This window comes from Schistocerca gregaria, chromosome 1, assembly GCF_023897955.1.
Source record: "Schistocerca gregaria isolate iqSchGreg1 chromosome 1, iqSchGreg1.2, whole genome shotgun sequence".
NCBI classification, from domain to species: domain Eukaryota; kingdom Metazoa; phylum Arthropoda; class Insecta; order Orthoptera; family Acrididae; genus Schistocerca; species Schistocerca gregaria.
In genome coordinates, this window is record NC_064920.1 from 463,818,531 (window position 1) to 463,834,792 (window position 16,262).

Genomic DNA, 16,262 nt, shown 5'->3' on the forward strand with positions numbered 1-16,262 from the left:
GCAGTATCTGTCCTTTTTGGAACTGGAATTATTACATTATGACTGAAGTATGAGGGCCTGTCGCCAGGTGAAGCATTTCTGTGATAACTGGCTGTATCTAGGATCTCATTAATTTCGAGGCAATGTCGTCTACTGCAGGTGCCCTCTTTCCTCTTAGGTGTTTCAGTGCACTGTCAAATTCTTCCCGCAATACCGTATCTCCAATCTCATTTTCAACTACCTCTTCCCTTCATCAAGTTCAATTCCTTTGTATCGGCCTTCTGTTATTCATTTCATCCGCCTTTTAACTTTTTGATCTTTGCCCGATACTGGGTTGATAGCTGAGCTCTTGATATTCAAACGGTGCTTCTGTTTTCTCCTGAAGATGAGAATCATTACAATCAGTAAATAACGCAAAAACGAAAAGTGAAGGAGAATGAGGAGAAGAACTGTTGATTCTGATACAGTTTGTGCGACTGTCTCCCTAGTGCCAAAACGCAAGTAATGTTTAATTACAGTACACATTCTATAGCTTTTTACACAAAGTGGACTGTTCGTGAGCCTGACGGCGGCCACAGCGTGGAGCAGGTCTACAGAGGACAACAGCACCGCCCGCCGCATGGTGCGACCAGATTCGCGAATCCCAGGCCGGCGGTACGAGAACGCGGCTTCGCCTTCCGCGTGACGCTTATCGGCAGCAGGCGGGTCTAATAATAGGAGAGCAAGTCTCCATCGGCGCTCCTGCGCCGGAGACCGAAGGCTGGGGCGCATTCGGGGCGCGACCCTCCCGCAAGCTGGATGGACGGCCGGAGCTCCCAGTAAGGTGAGTCGCTCGCTGTACCACCCGCTAACCTGAGGGAACTTCTCATCATAACCGGCTATTACCGTTTAACGCATGGCTTCCCAGCCTGCAGGCCGCATGCGGTCCAAAGCCGGCATCAATGCTGCCCAAAAAGAGGGCATCCATTACACATTTGGTAAAAATTTAAAAAATAATCCCATAAAATTCTATTTATGTAAAGTTAAAGTACACTGAATATTTTCGGTTTGAAATTCCCGCCACACAGTGTTATTCTATCATTGGTCTACATCTTTTTTGTGCTAAGCAGTTATTGTTAGTGTCAAGTACATTATGTGCGGCCCAAAAATACTCGTCTTCTTCCAGTGTGGGACAGGTAAGCTAAAAGGTTGGATACCCATGGTTTGACGCAAAGCGATACATCAATAAGAATTACTGAGAATTAAACAGAAAGTTCAAAATTTCGATCGGTGTGCAAGTGCTGTGAATCGGAAGCTGACGCGCTCCACGACAATGCTGGAAGCCACAGAGGAAGAAACAATTACTGCACGTCTCATATTTAGCGATGAGGTAACCTCACACGCGAGTGGCAACGTTAACCGGCACAACACTCTAATGCGGCTTACAGAAAAGCCTTCGTCTGTAACTGAAGATCGACGTGACTCGCCGAAAATTACTGCGTTCTGCGATGTCAGTACAAAAACTGTTCTGTCAATTTTTCTTCACTGAGCTATGCGCTTCAGCAAACTTTTACCTGGATATGCTAGAGCAATGGCAGATTTGACAGGTTGATACGGTTTATTTGCATTACATCTTTCAGCAAGATGTTGCACCACAACACTAGGGTATAGACTACTTTCGCACTTTTTTTAGTCAATACCTTCCAAACAGCTGGAATGGTCGTACTGGATATAAGGACACTGTGTTCCGCTCTTGGCTACATAGATCTCCTGAACTGACATCTACGGATGTCTGTTAAGGGGTTTGCGTTAAAGACCTTGTGTATGTGTCTCCGTTGCCGAAAACAATTCCAGAACTCAAAATGCGCATTTCTATTGCGCTCACGTTGCTGAAACTATAAAGGGATCCAAAATATATGGCGTAAAATGGCTTATCGTTTACGATGTCGTCCGCGTGACGAAACTGAGCTATACAGACAACCTATTAAGTATGAAAATAAATTAAACTTTCTTTTACAGTGTCTCTAGTACTTATCGAAGAATCACTATGCATTAAATAGTTACAGTAATTTGTAATCGCAATATTCATGTTGAATTAACTTGTGCAACCGGTGACAAACATACACTTTCTAGTGTTAAATGCGTTGTAGAATTTGTAAGCAAAGTCATTCCTTCACGGACCTTTCACAGATATCACGTGTGCACAGTTTCACCGTAATAATTGTTGTTGTAAAGTGGAAACGACAGAACATTAGTAGAAGACTGATCACTTTGGCTAGACACATAGGATCAGCCAACTCTACAGGGTATTGTACGAATCGAGTCGTCAGACACCAATATTCGTATCAATGACTGCTTTGGCCAAAACGATCCGTTGAGGAGTTACAGGATTCGGTTTTTCGTCGCCGTGGGACTCCGAAAGACTCGCGAGTTTCATAGAACGGTGCGAACATCGCCTTACGCCGTATCTGATCTGTAGAGCTGAGAAAGAAGGTTGTGAGTCTGCAAATGTGGCACTCAATTGCAATGTGTGGATCTGGCCGGTGCATGGCAAACTGTATGTAGGAGGGTATTGTGCGTCAACGAAATGAAGTAGAGTGAACGTCCAGCGACTTATCTCCTAATTCAAGATAGGCTCAAATGGTTCAAATGGCTCTGAGCACTATGGGACGCAACTGCTGTGGTCATCAGTTCCCTAGAACTTAGAACTACTTAAACCTAACTAACCTAAGGACATCACACACATCCATGCCCGAGGCAGGATTCGAACCTGCGACCGTAGCAGTCGCACGGTTCCGGACTGCGCGCTCAAGATAGGCCACTGGGTTTGGACGTAGGTGCACATCTAAACATTTCAGACAACTTTGTGACTCCCAAATTCCGACAAGAGTTTGGCATCATCAGACCTTAACTGTATCTACATCATCAAACTTCCATCTACAAACCAACGACCAGTGGATCGTAGTTTACAGAAATCATTGGATTTGTTGAAAATAGATACTCAAAGTCGCTAATAGTATTCCATCGATCACATGTAGAGAAGTTAGTGGAAAGTGAAAATAAGTCAAAGATGTACATTTAGTTTAAGTACCAGACAATAAAATTACTTAACATTACGGACGATTATTTTAGATTTGTGTGAAGTTACTCACGGAAAAAATCCTTGAATTGAGTCTCAAACTCCATCGAATTACCAATAACACATTTTAAAGAGCGAGATGGCGCAGTGGTTGGCACATCGGACTCACATTCGGAAGGACGATGGTTCAGATCTCCGTCCGGTCGTCCAAGTTTAGGTTTCCAGCGATTTCTCTAAATCGCTTGTAGGCAAATGCCGGGATAGATACTATGAAATGACTCGGCAGATTTCCTTTCCCATTCTCCCATAGTATGATGCCGTACTTTGTCTCTAAAAACTTAGTTGTCGACTGACATTAAACACTAATATTACTTCCTTCCTCATAAAACATGTAATATGCTCCCAGCTAGGTTGGATACGCCCACATAAGGCACGCGATCTCCACACGATGTGCTAACTTCATCGATTTCTTAGCCACTGGTGCCCACAATACTTATCTTCTCACATTAAACACCTATCATCATTCCACAATCGCAATACCAGATCGGATACGTCTAGCATCTTGGCTGTACCTTTACATAACACAAAATCTTTCTCCGTGTCATTCTCCATCTCAGCCATACGACTATGTAACGCGCTCCCCTGTGATCTGCGTCTTATCCAGAACTAGTCAACATTCAAGAGGGAACTCAAAACTTACATATTAGGGACGGTATAGCCACCATTGTTGTGCCCCTCTCATCTCTTTCTTTCTCCTCTCCATCACAGCTTCGAATTTTCCCATTCCATTTCTACTCCTCTAACCTATCTACCTCTTATATATCTCTTTTACCTCATTCTATCGTCTTATGTCTCTGCTCGATGAGAATAACTCACAAGCTGCAAGAACATAACGAGAAAATTCCCAACTAACAATAGGACTGACATTCACAAAAGAAAAGTATGTTTACTTTCATATACATAGTCATTATTATTATTATTATTATTATTATTATTATTATTATTATTATTATTGATTGTTATAATTATTTTTTATTGTTATAGTTATCATTGTACTACTGTTATAATCTCTATTTTTCTTCTTTAACATCAATACTGCATAATACATTATATGTCCTTAATGTTCTGTAGAAACTGTAACTCGTTCAATCTGAGTATGCCTGGTTAGGTGTAAGAGAGGGCCTGAAGGCCCTAATCTTGCCAGGTAAAATAAATGCATAAATAAATAAATAATAATATAGTCAGACAGATTGATGAATACATGTATACCCATGTATCTTATGCCTTTCTGCACTGTCGTTAACCCTCGATGTGTTTGTAGAAGTTGTTTTTTGGTTGGTAATATTTTTTGCTAGTTTTTGAGAAAAAAAATATTGGCAACAATATTGGAAATTAATTATTATTATATATGCAATTGTCGAAATATCAAACTTTTTGAAGAGAACCCTGCAAGACGTCGTACTACTAACACCAGATATAATTCTTATAACACGTTTCTGTATTCCAAAAACAATTTTCTTTAGTTTCCTTTGAGTTGGATTTCAAAGAAGATTCCATAACTAATTAGTGAATGGACATATTGAGTAAAACCAGTTTATTCATTTCTAAATCACCTATAACCGTAATCATGAAAACAGATGAACTAAGATACTTCAGTTGTGGTATGGCGAATGAATTGTCATTTGGAGGCCAATCAGTCAGTGTCCTGAAAGCCGAGTTGCTCTACAAGTTAACAGTGAGTATGAATGGTATATTTTCAATAAAAAAGGTTCAAAACAGTATCAAACTGAATTTTGTAACGTAATAAACTCTTTTTTATATCATTACCAGCTCCACTAGTTCTGTTAGCATCGCTTTGATGGCAATAATTTTTGTCGGGGATGATAGTAAGTTTCCAATTCCAACGAAGGTCGACTTGCTTAGTCTATCTACTTCCAGCTCTTGATTATTATACTGATGTCGTCGATTACATTACATGGTTGTTCTGGCCTGAAATTATTTTTAGGAGCGCTGTCGCTAAACCATTTTTTTTCCCCTAATATTTCCTTCAGAGTGAGCAGACAAATTGAAGCTGCAGCACTAGTTTCGACACGGGGATCGCGTTACTGCTTATGCGGTCACAGATATTTATTTATTTGTCCATATAAATCTCTTTTTCAGTACATATATCGTACACAGGATATTGGCCAGAAAACTTTTTTTTTATTGGTTTTACAAACATCAAACATACATCAGTTAAATTTTTATAACAAATTGGATCTATATAGTTAATAATTACAAATTTTTTAAATACAGTATATTTCTAACTTATTTCTACAATTAAAGATACAAATTACATTTTTTCCTTGCGTACGATACTGTGAGATTGAATAGTACTAATTTTTCAGAAGATAGGCTGCCACAGAATTTTTAAAGCTCTTTAGTTTAGGAAGAGATTTTATTTGTCTTTGTCATCCGTTGTACATAAGCGGCAGAGACATTGATCGGCGGCAAAACGTATGCATAAATTGAAACTGTGTCTGCGCGGTCGATCCTTGTTTGGATATTGACGTAGTAGTATGAAATACAGGTCAACTAAAGACTGGGACACAATCCGTCGGCTTTGATCAATGACTTCATAGTTTACTCATAAATATTAATGTCTTTATCTACGCGCCATAGATAATAAATCGGTCATCATCTTTGGCGACGCGTCAACATTGTAAATTGAAATAAATTAACGTGTTTGTAAAAGATAATGCTAGACATTATGTACAATTTTTGTCGCTCTATTAATTTAAATCATTTGCTCATTCCATTTCATTCGGTACTTATTTTCGTTATTAGTGAGTTTGAGATATTTTGGATGAATTGTTCTTCATTCTGGACAATTTTTCCTTTTTGATTTTCGTTTGTAGGTATGGATTTATCTATTTCCATGAATATGGAAGACTTGAAGCAGGATTCGTCAACTGCAGTACGGAATACAAATTTTACATTTGTCGCTTTTTTTCTCCTTCGTTAGCACTAGTGTTACCACGATATTTTTCAGTTTATACTAGAACTACCGAAGGCGAAAAGACCGATATACAAAAAAATTGTACCCCGAACTTCAGTTGACCAATATAGGCAAACTGAAGAATAGGATGTTAGTGCTAGCATAGACGAAAAGAGCGACATACGTAACAATGGCATCCTGTATCTCAGTTGAACCACGAACCCTGTTCTTCAGTTGACTTATGTAGTTGGTCTACATAGGTCAACTGAAATATGGGGTACACATTTTATGTATGTCGCTTTTTTTTCGCCTTCGCGTAGTTTAGTACCCTACTCTTTCGTTGACGTATATAGGTCAGCAGAAGTATGGGATATAAATTTTACGTATGACAGTCTTTTTGTCTTCGCTAGGACTAGTATCAACTGAAGAATAGGATGCCATTAATAACGGAGGCGAAAAAAGCAACACCTGTAAAATTTGTATCCTGTACTTCAGATGACCTATGTAGGTCAGCTGAAGAATAGAACGCAGAGTTAGCGATGGGAAAAAAGTCAACATACGTTAACTTTGTATCCCGTACTGCAGTTAACCTATATAGATCAACTGAGTGTCGGGGTACAACCTACATATGTCAACTGATGTATTCCATACTAACGCTACTTCTGTCCCTTTTTTCCATTCTTTTTTGCACTATTATCCTATTCCTCAGTTGAGCTTTATAGGTCAAGTGAAGAACACGATACCATGTTTTTAGGACGTTTGTTACGCACTTCATCAGCAGCCCCTGCTAACTACTACCATTAATAACGTGGTGTCGCATGTTGCTGACGCGTACCACGTCGTCAGAAAGTAGAGTTTCCCAAGTGCCACAATTCTACTTTCTTTGAGCAATGCTTCATATACCAAAGCACTTTTCAAGATATCTTTGTAATCCTAACCCAGAACTTGGGGCTATGTTAACTGTTATGTTAATATGTCTTTTATATGTATAGTTACTTCAATTTATGCTCTCAACGGTTGTATTTCTAGAGCTCCTATTTTTCGTACTGTCTGTTAACTCGTGGTGCCTTGCAAAATTGATAGACAGCATGTTCAACACCATCGTTAAATGAATACGTGTGTCTTTATTTACATTTATGCCACTACAACAGCGTCAATCGTTAACGTTGCTATACATGTACAACTGTTATATCATCAATTTATGTTTAGTACTACTTATTTCATATTTTTCTTTTGGCTGGCTAAATGGTCACTAACTGCTGGAGGCCAAATAAATAAAAAAAGAATCTCTCTTCTAATTTTTGGCAACCTTCACCACTTGCTTCCAAATTTTTCCGTTTCATTTTGTAATTGTTAATAATGAGGCAAGACTATGAATAAACTTTCTGTTCTGTAGAAGTCCAGTCTTCTTTTCTGTCGTGTTCCGTAGTCTGTATTTCTTTGAACATACCGGTACTGATTTAAGTTGTACATATTTATTTATGGATCAAATGGTTCAAATGGCTCTGAGCGCAATGGGACTTAACTGCTGAGGTCATCAGTCCCCTAGAATTTAGAACTACTTAAACCTAACTAACCTAAGGACATCATACACATCCATGCCCGAGGCAGGATTCGAACCTGCGACCGTAGCGGTCGCGCGGTTCCAGGCTGTAGCGCCAAGAACCGCTCGGCCACTCCGGCCAGCTATTTATGGATCATGGAAGGGTCTTAAAATTTGATATGTTCTTTAACACATAGTATTCCAAATCTCAATTTCAGTCCTGCCAATTCTTGTCTTGTCTTTGCTGCATTTCTTCCGCATAGCCATTATCATTAGGCCTGTACAATAGATAAGCAGTCTGGGAATGGTGTAGTTATTTTATATATAAGACGTTCTTTGGCGAAGGGTTTCTGTTTCCTTGGTAGTATTAAAACATGATAAAAAATCGTGTGTAGGCCAGGCACGTGGTCAACATTGCACGACGAGAATCACTTAATATTGTATTATGGGCACCCGTTGGTATTCAGAGAAACAGCAGTCATAGGAGTCGGAGGTGACGGAATCAGGCGCAAAGAGATCTACAAGAGTGTCTAGAGGCACTACTTCCCACAGCTGCTGAAGGATAGCTAGGGTACAATTTTTGTAGCTAAAAGGGTAACCGAGGTGGTCCCCTTCGGTTCCAGAGAGACTGCTAGCAAATATTCTTCAGATTACAAAGTTGCTCTCACTGTATGCGTCCTCTCAGCATTGGTTGTAGAACGTTTGTTCTTTGACGTTTCTCATCAGACTCACTGAAATCCACCCGTCCTATGGTGTAGCAAACGTGGATCATAGGAGATGGCGCTGCAGTGGTTCAAGTTACCATGGATGCAGACAACATTCGTCTGCTCCAGAATCAAAGACCAGCCTATAGTCTCCTCTGTTTATTTGTTCTGCACAGTGTTCACGTTGGAATTCCGCAGTTTCCACTACGGTTATTCGGCATCGTGCCATCGGTTTATTCACCATACACTTTGACCCTCATCCACGCCTCAAAAGGCAGGCTGCAGGGTAAAGGTGTAGATGTTCTGTCGTGTTGTGTGTAATTCATTTCCATGCTCACCGAAATCTTCGCCGTAGAAACAACCTTGGTGTTACTTGTGACCATCGTGGGGATGCAAAAATGACTGATGTGAAAATAAGAGAGCGCGGAAATGAAAAACATCTTTTACATTCGATAGATAACAGGTCACTGGGGCCTGATATGATCAGGGCCAATTTAAGTCCCAAGAGACAGAAGCAGCCACTTGGGGTGCCAAGCTAAAAGGGCGCCAGAAGCGCTACAATTGTTAGGATTTCTATTATTGGCGCATCACAATTATTGGCGACCACTTGGGGCGCCAAACTGAGAGCCGCTAAGGGCACCGCCATGCAAGGTTTGTATGCGAACACAGTGCGTATTACAGATAGTAGCAGAAACTAACACGAGTGGAAATGTTCGATGCAAAAAGGGGTACCAAATGATAAGTCGCTTGAATATAAAAATGTTCTTCAGGCAATCATGGATACGAGTCCAGTTAGATTTTGTTGTATACAATATGCTCAAGAACTGATCCCGCTTGCAGCAACGCTGTACAATAGCAACTGAAAATAAAATAAGGAACAATAACTCGCTCTGGCACTGCAGATAACGGAAAAGGCCCCCCTCCAGCTTCCATCTGGTCCATCGAGCGAAGTGGCACAGTGACTTGACACGGGTCTCGCGTTTGGCGGGAGGGGGGCGGCAGCAATTGGTATTGACATCTACATTTACGTTAACCGTGGTTACGCAAAGTCTTTAAGGAAAATGTCGGTATGGCTCCTGTGAAAAGGGCACAGCTGATATCCTTTCCCAACCCGGACCTGTGTTCTCTTGTTAGCCCTTCGATGACGTAATGTTAAACACTCGTTTTCTTTTGTTCTTTCGGGATGCGACGACAAAAGTCGGTGCCTCTATCTGCAGAAATAAACGCAGGTCTCATATAATCCAAAAGGGCCTCGAAACACTAACCGGCAAAACACGAACACAACAATTTGATTCGTCATCAAGAAAAAAAATATGGAAACAATTTCTCAAAAGTTTCGGTTTTTGGAGAAAGAACAACTGGAAATCGAATGTAGTAACCCATTTAACACTTATTTGTCACTGAAAGTCGGAAGCAGACCATTTTTCGGTTGCCTGTGACAACAATAAGGAAATTTAATATGACTAACTCGCATTTCAAGATTCCTGGTTAGCGAACGTATCCTGAAATTAAGAAAAATCTGTTGTTTCCAATACTGGTTAAAAAGAAGGTACGGTATATATCTATAAGCTTTACATTCTGAAGCAACCACGTGATTTTGTGGCATGGATTCTCGTATCACATCTAAGGAATATCAGTACATTCAACGATAAGTATTTTCAAAAGAACTAGCTCCTTCGGGGACTCTGCATCTCGCGTTCGTACGTAATCATACACATCTGGAAGCAAAGTAAGTAAAAAAAAGTTCAAATGGCTCTGAGCACTATGAGACTTAACATCTGAGGTCATCAGTCCCTTAGACTTAGAACTATTTAAACCTAGCTAACCTAAAGACATCTCACACATCAATGCCCGAGGCAGGATTCGAATCTGCGACCGTAGCAGCAGAGCGGTTCCGGACTGAAGCGTCTAGAACCGCTCGGCCACCCCAGCCGGCAACAGAGAATAGTTGTGAGTTCTTCATACAGGGTGGTGAGAAACGGATTGGAAAGCTTGTAAGGGTGTTGCGGAGGAGGTTGTGCAGAGAAATAAGTGGTAAGAAAAATATTCGTTAAGTTACTCCGTTTCCGAGTTAGGCAGTATTGAAATTAGCTAACCAGGTGGTCGCGCGCGCAAATTGAAGCAGCCTACCGGAGGCGGTGCCACCAAACGCTGTCTTCGTTTGGTTTCCTCGAACCGATCAAACGTAGCTGTTGCTCACCTGCAGCTTCTGCTCACGTAGCTTTAATTTATCACTTCTGAAAAAGGCACAATTAAATTGATAATTAGCATTTCACTCACTGACCCATAGATGTCTATGCATTACCGCATTTTAGCACGTGGAAGTGCTTTAATTTGCGCGCGCAATAACCTGATTGACTAATTTCGATCCTAAATAACTCGTAAACGGCACAACACACAGAATTTTTTTTCGTAACAATCATTTCTCAGCACAGCTCCCCCTGCAACACCCTTATTACAGGCTTTCCAGGCTGCTTCTGACCACCCTGTGTAAAAGAACACACAATGCCGTTCCTAGAATCTCTGTCGTAGGAGGAGGTGCCGCGCAGAAGAAGATGGGAAACCTTTGAAAAAGTGAAATGTACGGGAACCGAACGCACCATCATCCATCTGTGCCTCCATCTTTAGCTCAAACATTACAAACATTCCGCTCGACGCGGCCTTTGTGTTTTTTGAAAAGGCGAGTACGACGCACACCACGTCTGCTAACAGTGGTTAGGAAGTGTTCCACTCTGGGCACAGCTGCTGCCTCTTCTGGTGAAGACGCACTAACCGCAAATGTTTTCGTCGCTGAGCATGAGAGTGAGATGGTCGGACGGGATCTAGTCCATTCTACAACACTTGCTGCTTCCGTTGAGTGGCACTACGTCACTTCAGACGAATGATGCGTCATTCTTCTGAAAGCCCACAGTCAGTTAAAAGTCTCAATTCGTCTCTTATTATTCTTCGCATGTGTGATGATACCTGCGTCTAATTTAGCCTCAGTGTCCCCATGGATACACAGGACGTTGCAGGAGGAAATAACAATATTCTTGATTATGTCAGGAACGCTCATTTGAAGTAAGAAACCTCATATTGACAAATGCCTTATTCTGAATGGTTTCGAGGCAGAACACATTTAATGAACATCTGTTTTTCGGCGTATGTCCTTGTAAATTACTGGCATTTTATGGAAAATTCATTTGCTGAACACAATGGGGAAGTTCCTTGGGTCATGCGGACTGCAATGTATTTCCAGTATGTCGGAGCATCTTCACATTTCACCAGATGTGCGAGGGAACATCTCAACCGTACTTAACCTAATCACTGGATTGATCGTGACAGTACAATTCAAATGACCGTTCCTGTTGTGTCCCTGAGTACTGATCATTCCTCCTGGTACACAATGTAGAGAGTGTTTCAGAAAGATTCACAAGATTTCCAAGATGGCCGCCGAGTGAGATCACATGTATTTTCTTCGTCCGCTAAAAGAACTTATTGAAGAGGAAATAGTATCAAACTTAAATTTTCTTTGTTTCGTATACTTGCTGTAGCGTCAGTTCTTGTCACACAACTGAATATTGGCGTCCCAGCAGAGCTTGTTCTCGGAAAGACTGTGCTATCTGAAGTCCCGGTAATCGCGACATGACCCGTAATTTTGCGTGACAAACCTTGAAAAGTATTTTTGTGTGTTTGTTGATAGTGCAAAATTCGGTTAAAAAGATAGCTACTAGTTTCATAGGTGTCTATTGTCGCAATAAAAGTATAATTAAACGTTTCTAAATCGTATTTAACACATTTCGTATTGTTTAAACGTTAGATAGACGCGATCCAGGCCTAAATTTTCCGAGCTATAAACGTTTAAAAACCTGACCAAACACGCTTTATAACGTAAATTCTCTAAAAGCAAAGTAATTACTAATTCATTCTTTTGTTATTGTGTCTCTAAATCAGTACAAAAACAAGAACAACAACCACCGTACATAAGATCTTTGTGTCGTTTTTTGTTTATATACAGCCAATCTCGCGCCCTTGGCAAATTAAAAACATTCCTTAGCCTTAATCATTCTTTTGAAATTGACCATGAGTAATAAATGTGTGAGATGTTATAAGGCAGTGAGTAGAGGGGTTTGTTGCCTATCTTTTAGGAAATATTTTCACTGGGGGGGGGGGGGGGGGGAGGGAGGGGGGATGCAGAGGGGAGAATGTTGGAAGAACAGAAGAGGCTCTCTCCAGGCACTGCAGAGTATGCAGTAGACACATTTTGAATGGGGAGCAGGAAAGGAAAATCTGTGCCCTTCGGGCAGTGGAGAAACCAAGGAGGGGGCTGATAAGAATCAAGGGAGATAGGGGGGAGGAGGCGGGGATGGAAACTGGCAGCTAGTAGGAGGATAGGAAGAAAGAGAACGCGATCTGACAGTTTTATCATCAACACCAGAAACAGATATCTACCACTGCTAGAGTTAAGTGGGGAAGAGCCTCAGGTAGGAAACGAGCAGGAAATGTGCACCACACTTCAACCGAGGCCAAGAAGCTTAGGAATGTTCGAAGTGTTAGGAAGACGAAAGTGCTGTTGCTAGGTCGTAGCCATGGGCGAGGTGTAGACCCTCAGTTACAAGGAAGTTTAAGGGCAGCGTACCAGACTAAATGCAGGGTTAAGCCATGTGAATGTGAAGAGGACCATGTAGTGATAGTGGGTGGTGTGGGAAGCAGTTTGGACAGGGATGGGGCATATGACATAGGTAGTGACTTGGACGAGATAGCTTCCATGACTCATGGCACCACGGTACACTTTGTTGAGCTGTTCCAGCGTCATGATCAACCACACCTAACTAGAAGTCTGTAAATGTATGTTTTTACGAATTGGCTTATTTGAAATTGGTCTAAACTTGTAAATACTTTGAAATGTCCTATATCACTGTAAAAAGAGATCTATGGATGAACAAAGCTACTACTACTACTACTACTACTACTACTACTACTACTACTACTACTAGAGTATATCTTCTACACGGGTGAATATACAAACTTTGGATGAATTTCTATGCATCGAACCTAAAAGTTTACTTTGGTTCTACTTGTGAGTTGCTGGTTCATGTGGTTGCCGACAGGGGTCTCCATAGCGCATGCAGCCAAGTCGAGCGTTCCGTACTTAATAAGACAGTGGCAAAAAGAACTGACCATGGACAGCGAAGGCAGTAGGTATTAATAATGGTCCCGTTCCACTCGTCTAGCAGACTCAGGTAGAGCCTCATGAAGACATCGAGTCACATAGACGAAATATTGTACATGGACGACGCTGATACGTGGCAAACACCTGACACATCAAGACTGATCGCGGCAAAAGTCTGAAGAATTGCAAAAAGCGTTTTGTGTTTTCCGTTGCAATAGGGCCGATTCAGCTAAACGGGTCAGTAAATTTAGCTCCAAAATGGGGTTTGCCTTCTAAAAATTAGTGGAGTTCTGGAAACCATTTTAATCAACCAAGTAGGTCTCTGATTTGAATAATTTGAGTTTGCTGCTTCAGCAGTCATGGAAAAAAAAACCACTAAAATTTTGTTCTTCTTGTGTTTAATTGAAAAAGCGAAGCTTATCAAAGTTTTCCAATGTGCTCAGCCAAAGTCATTCAATATTTTTTGAAAGAATAAACCACCATTTGACTGTATATTACAGTACTTATCTTCTGTACTAGCTACCCTACGGTTTTTACGCCATTATTGAGTCCAATGATAAAAATTCTTAGACCATTAGCACATCATATCTGATAAGGCCTGTCCAAAGGAGGTCACCTGCTTTGGATAGACTTTACCAGATATGACTTGTTAATGGGCAAGAATTTTTAGCTTTGTACTCGATAACGGCATAAAAGCCGAAATATAGACAGCACAGAAGATAAATTCTGTAATATACAGTCAAATGACGACATATTCTTTAAAATAGGAAAGTTGGGATTTAAGTTCTGCGTAGATTGAGTGCCGACGCTTTGGTATTTGATTAAATTTTCCTATAGAAAAGCTAAGTCGGAAAATGGTAAACATCTAAACTTCTCGGAAAAAAACACTGGTGTCATCGCTATACAACGCGAAGCATCTAAGAATTGGTCAATTTCACGTGAAATTTTGTAGAAGAAAAATTGTAGGGCATCAAATTGTGTTTTCAAAAGTCAAAGAAAGTGTGACAAAAATCTAGGTGGTACACTATTATCGACATTATTCAATCACGTGTGAATCACATAATTAATGAACGACTTTCTACTTTTCATTCAGTGAATTTTTACAATATTCACTTTTTTATTTTTTCACTAGTACAGAGTCCCAAACAAAGACGTTATCGAGATAATACTTTTGAAAACTGATATTTGCAGAATAATATCATGTAGACGACCAAAAAAACTGACTACAAGGATATTAGCGAAAAGAAATATGATAGGTTTACTATTGTTGTATCAGGAATAAGGAAATTTCGTCCATTAAACAAAAACTGAGTTAATATGATTTTATGAATTGCGTTTAGGTAATACAATACAACAGGACATGACCGAATTGGAAACGAAACTTACTCGAGAAGCTTCTAGCAAGTAAGTTTACAACCCGAAGGTGTGACAGCCGAACAAACTTTAATTCTTACAGTGATGTGTATGGTAGAGGATTAAGAGATAGCACTGGGGCCAAATAGATTACTTCGCTGCATACAGCACCAGACAACATTGACCAAGTTCAGCATTTCTGTGGTGGCTCATTAAAGATTATTGATAGTAACTTTGACAGTGTGAAATTTCGAAGAAGAAATCGAGTCCTACCTCTCAGGTGTACTACATTCGAAATCACAATGCACGACAACGTCATTGCTATCAACGCTGAAACGATTTTTCGCAGCCTTGCCTTCGACAAAAATTCAAATGAAGAGCTTCAGCACTATTCTGTCTACTATCCTCTGTGTCTGACGACGTAGGAATGTGGGAAACAGAAATATCTGTGTTTTACAAATTGTTTGACCCAACTGACTTTGAAAAGGCAGAGTTCGCTGTGGGTGGAGGATTTCTGTTAGATAGTGTGTCATGAGAAGCCAAAGAATTTTTTCTTCCCTAATTACAAAGCACATTACGTCACATGCTGGTATGGCGGAAAGGAAACTGTTGCACATGATGGGTACCCAAGTGACAGGACAACGAAATCAGCTGCGCAGAGTCACTAAACCTTGCACTGTAACGGAGGCAGGTTGATCGAGGAGTTATATTATACCTCCGCCTATTGTCGCAAAACTTTGAGATATTCTTAATCATAAGCCGCATGCGGTATGAAGATCTTAAACTGAGAAGTTCTTTCCCAGAGTCCTTCCTTGGGATCAGATATGCTGTTCCCAAACAGGAGAATAGTCTAGCTCCTTCGGAAGTTGAAACATTCGTTCGTCTAGCCCTCGATAACATCGTGGCGTCGAGCTAAATGTCACGGGTGTCTCCGGCGGGAACTCTGACTAGCGAGGAAACGTTTATCGGCAGACGCAGATCAATTCTCGACCCAGCTACACCTGCGAAACAGTCTTCACAACGGTCGCTAGCTTCCTTAAAACCGCTGTGACCGTAAGGTCCGCGCGCCACCTTTAAGGGTTGCGAGCTATCAACATCTATGGTTAACGCTGTAAAGCGTGGTGGGCGCATGTCCTGTGGTAGGAATATCTATGATGGAATAGGATAATCGAGGATATCTGCGGAAAAGGGAAATCCCAAAGAACAAAGACTGCAGTTCAGTAATCACGCATTTCCTGGCTTTGATCACTGGCAACTGTACATCAGTGATCGGCGGAAATCGACTGTCATAGGTTCGGCGCTTCTATGATGAACGTCGACAAAAGTATCTGCTTCTCTTTTCTAAGGGGGGAGGGGGGGGGGAGGATTATAGGCCAGAATATCTCGTCTCCGCCTTCCCCTGAGGCGGGAGCAGGAAGCTAATCTCCCCTGACGGCTTTCCGAGAGCATGACGAACTGTTCAAGTGTGCTCGTTTCCTTTCGAGCGTTGCCGCCAG

At 41.1% G+C, this 16,262-nt stretch overlaps 1 protein-coding gene across 1 annotated transcript in view; it reads left to right on the forward strand.

The window, feature by feature from the left end:
• Positions 1-761: 761 nt before the first annotated feature.
• Positions 762-16,262, forward strand: part of LOC126354143 (transient receptor potential channel pyrexia-like) — a 179,877-nt gene continuing 164,376 nt past the window's right edge. Inside the window, exon 1 of the mRNA XM_050003594.1 lies at positions 762-802. The gene's annotated coding sequence lies outside the window, so the exon portion shown is untranslated. The remainder of the gene's footprint in view (positions 803-16,262) is intronic.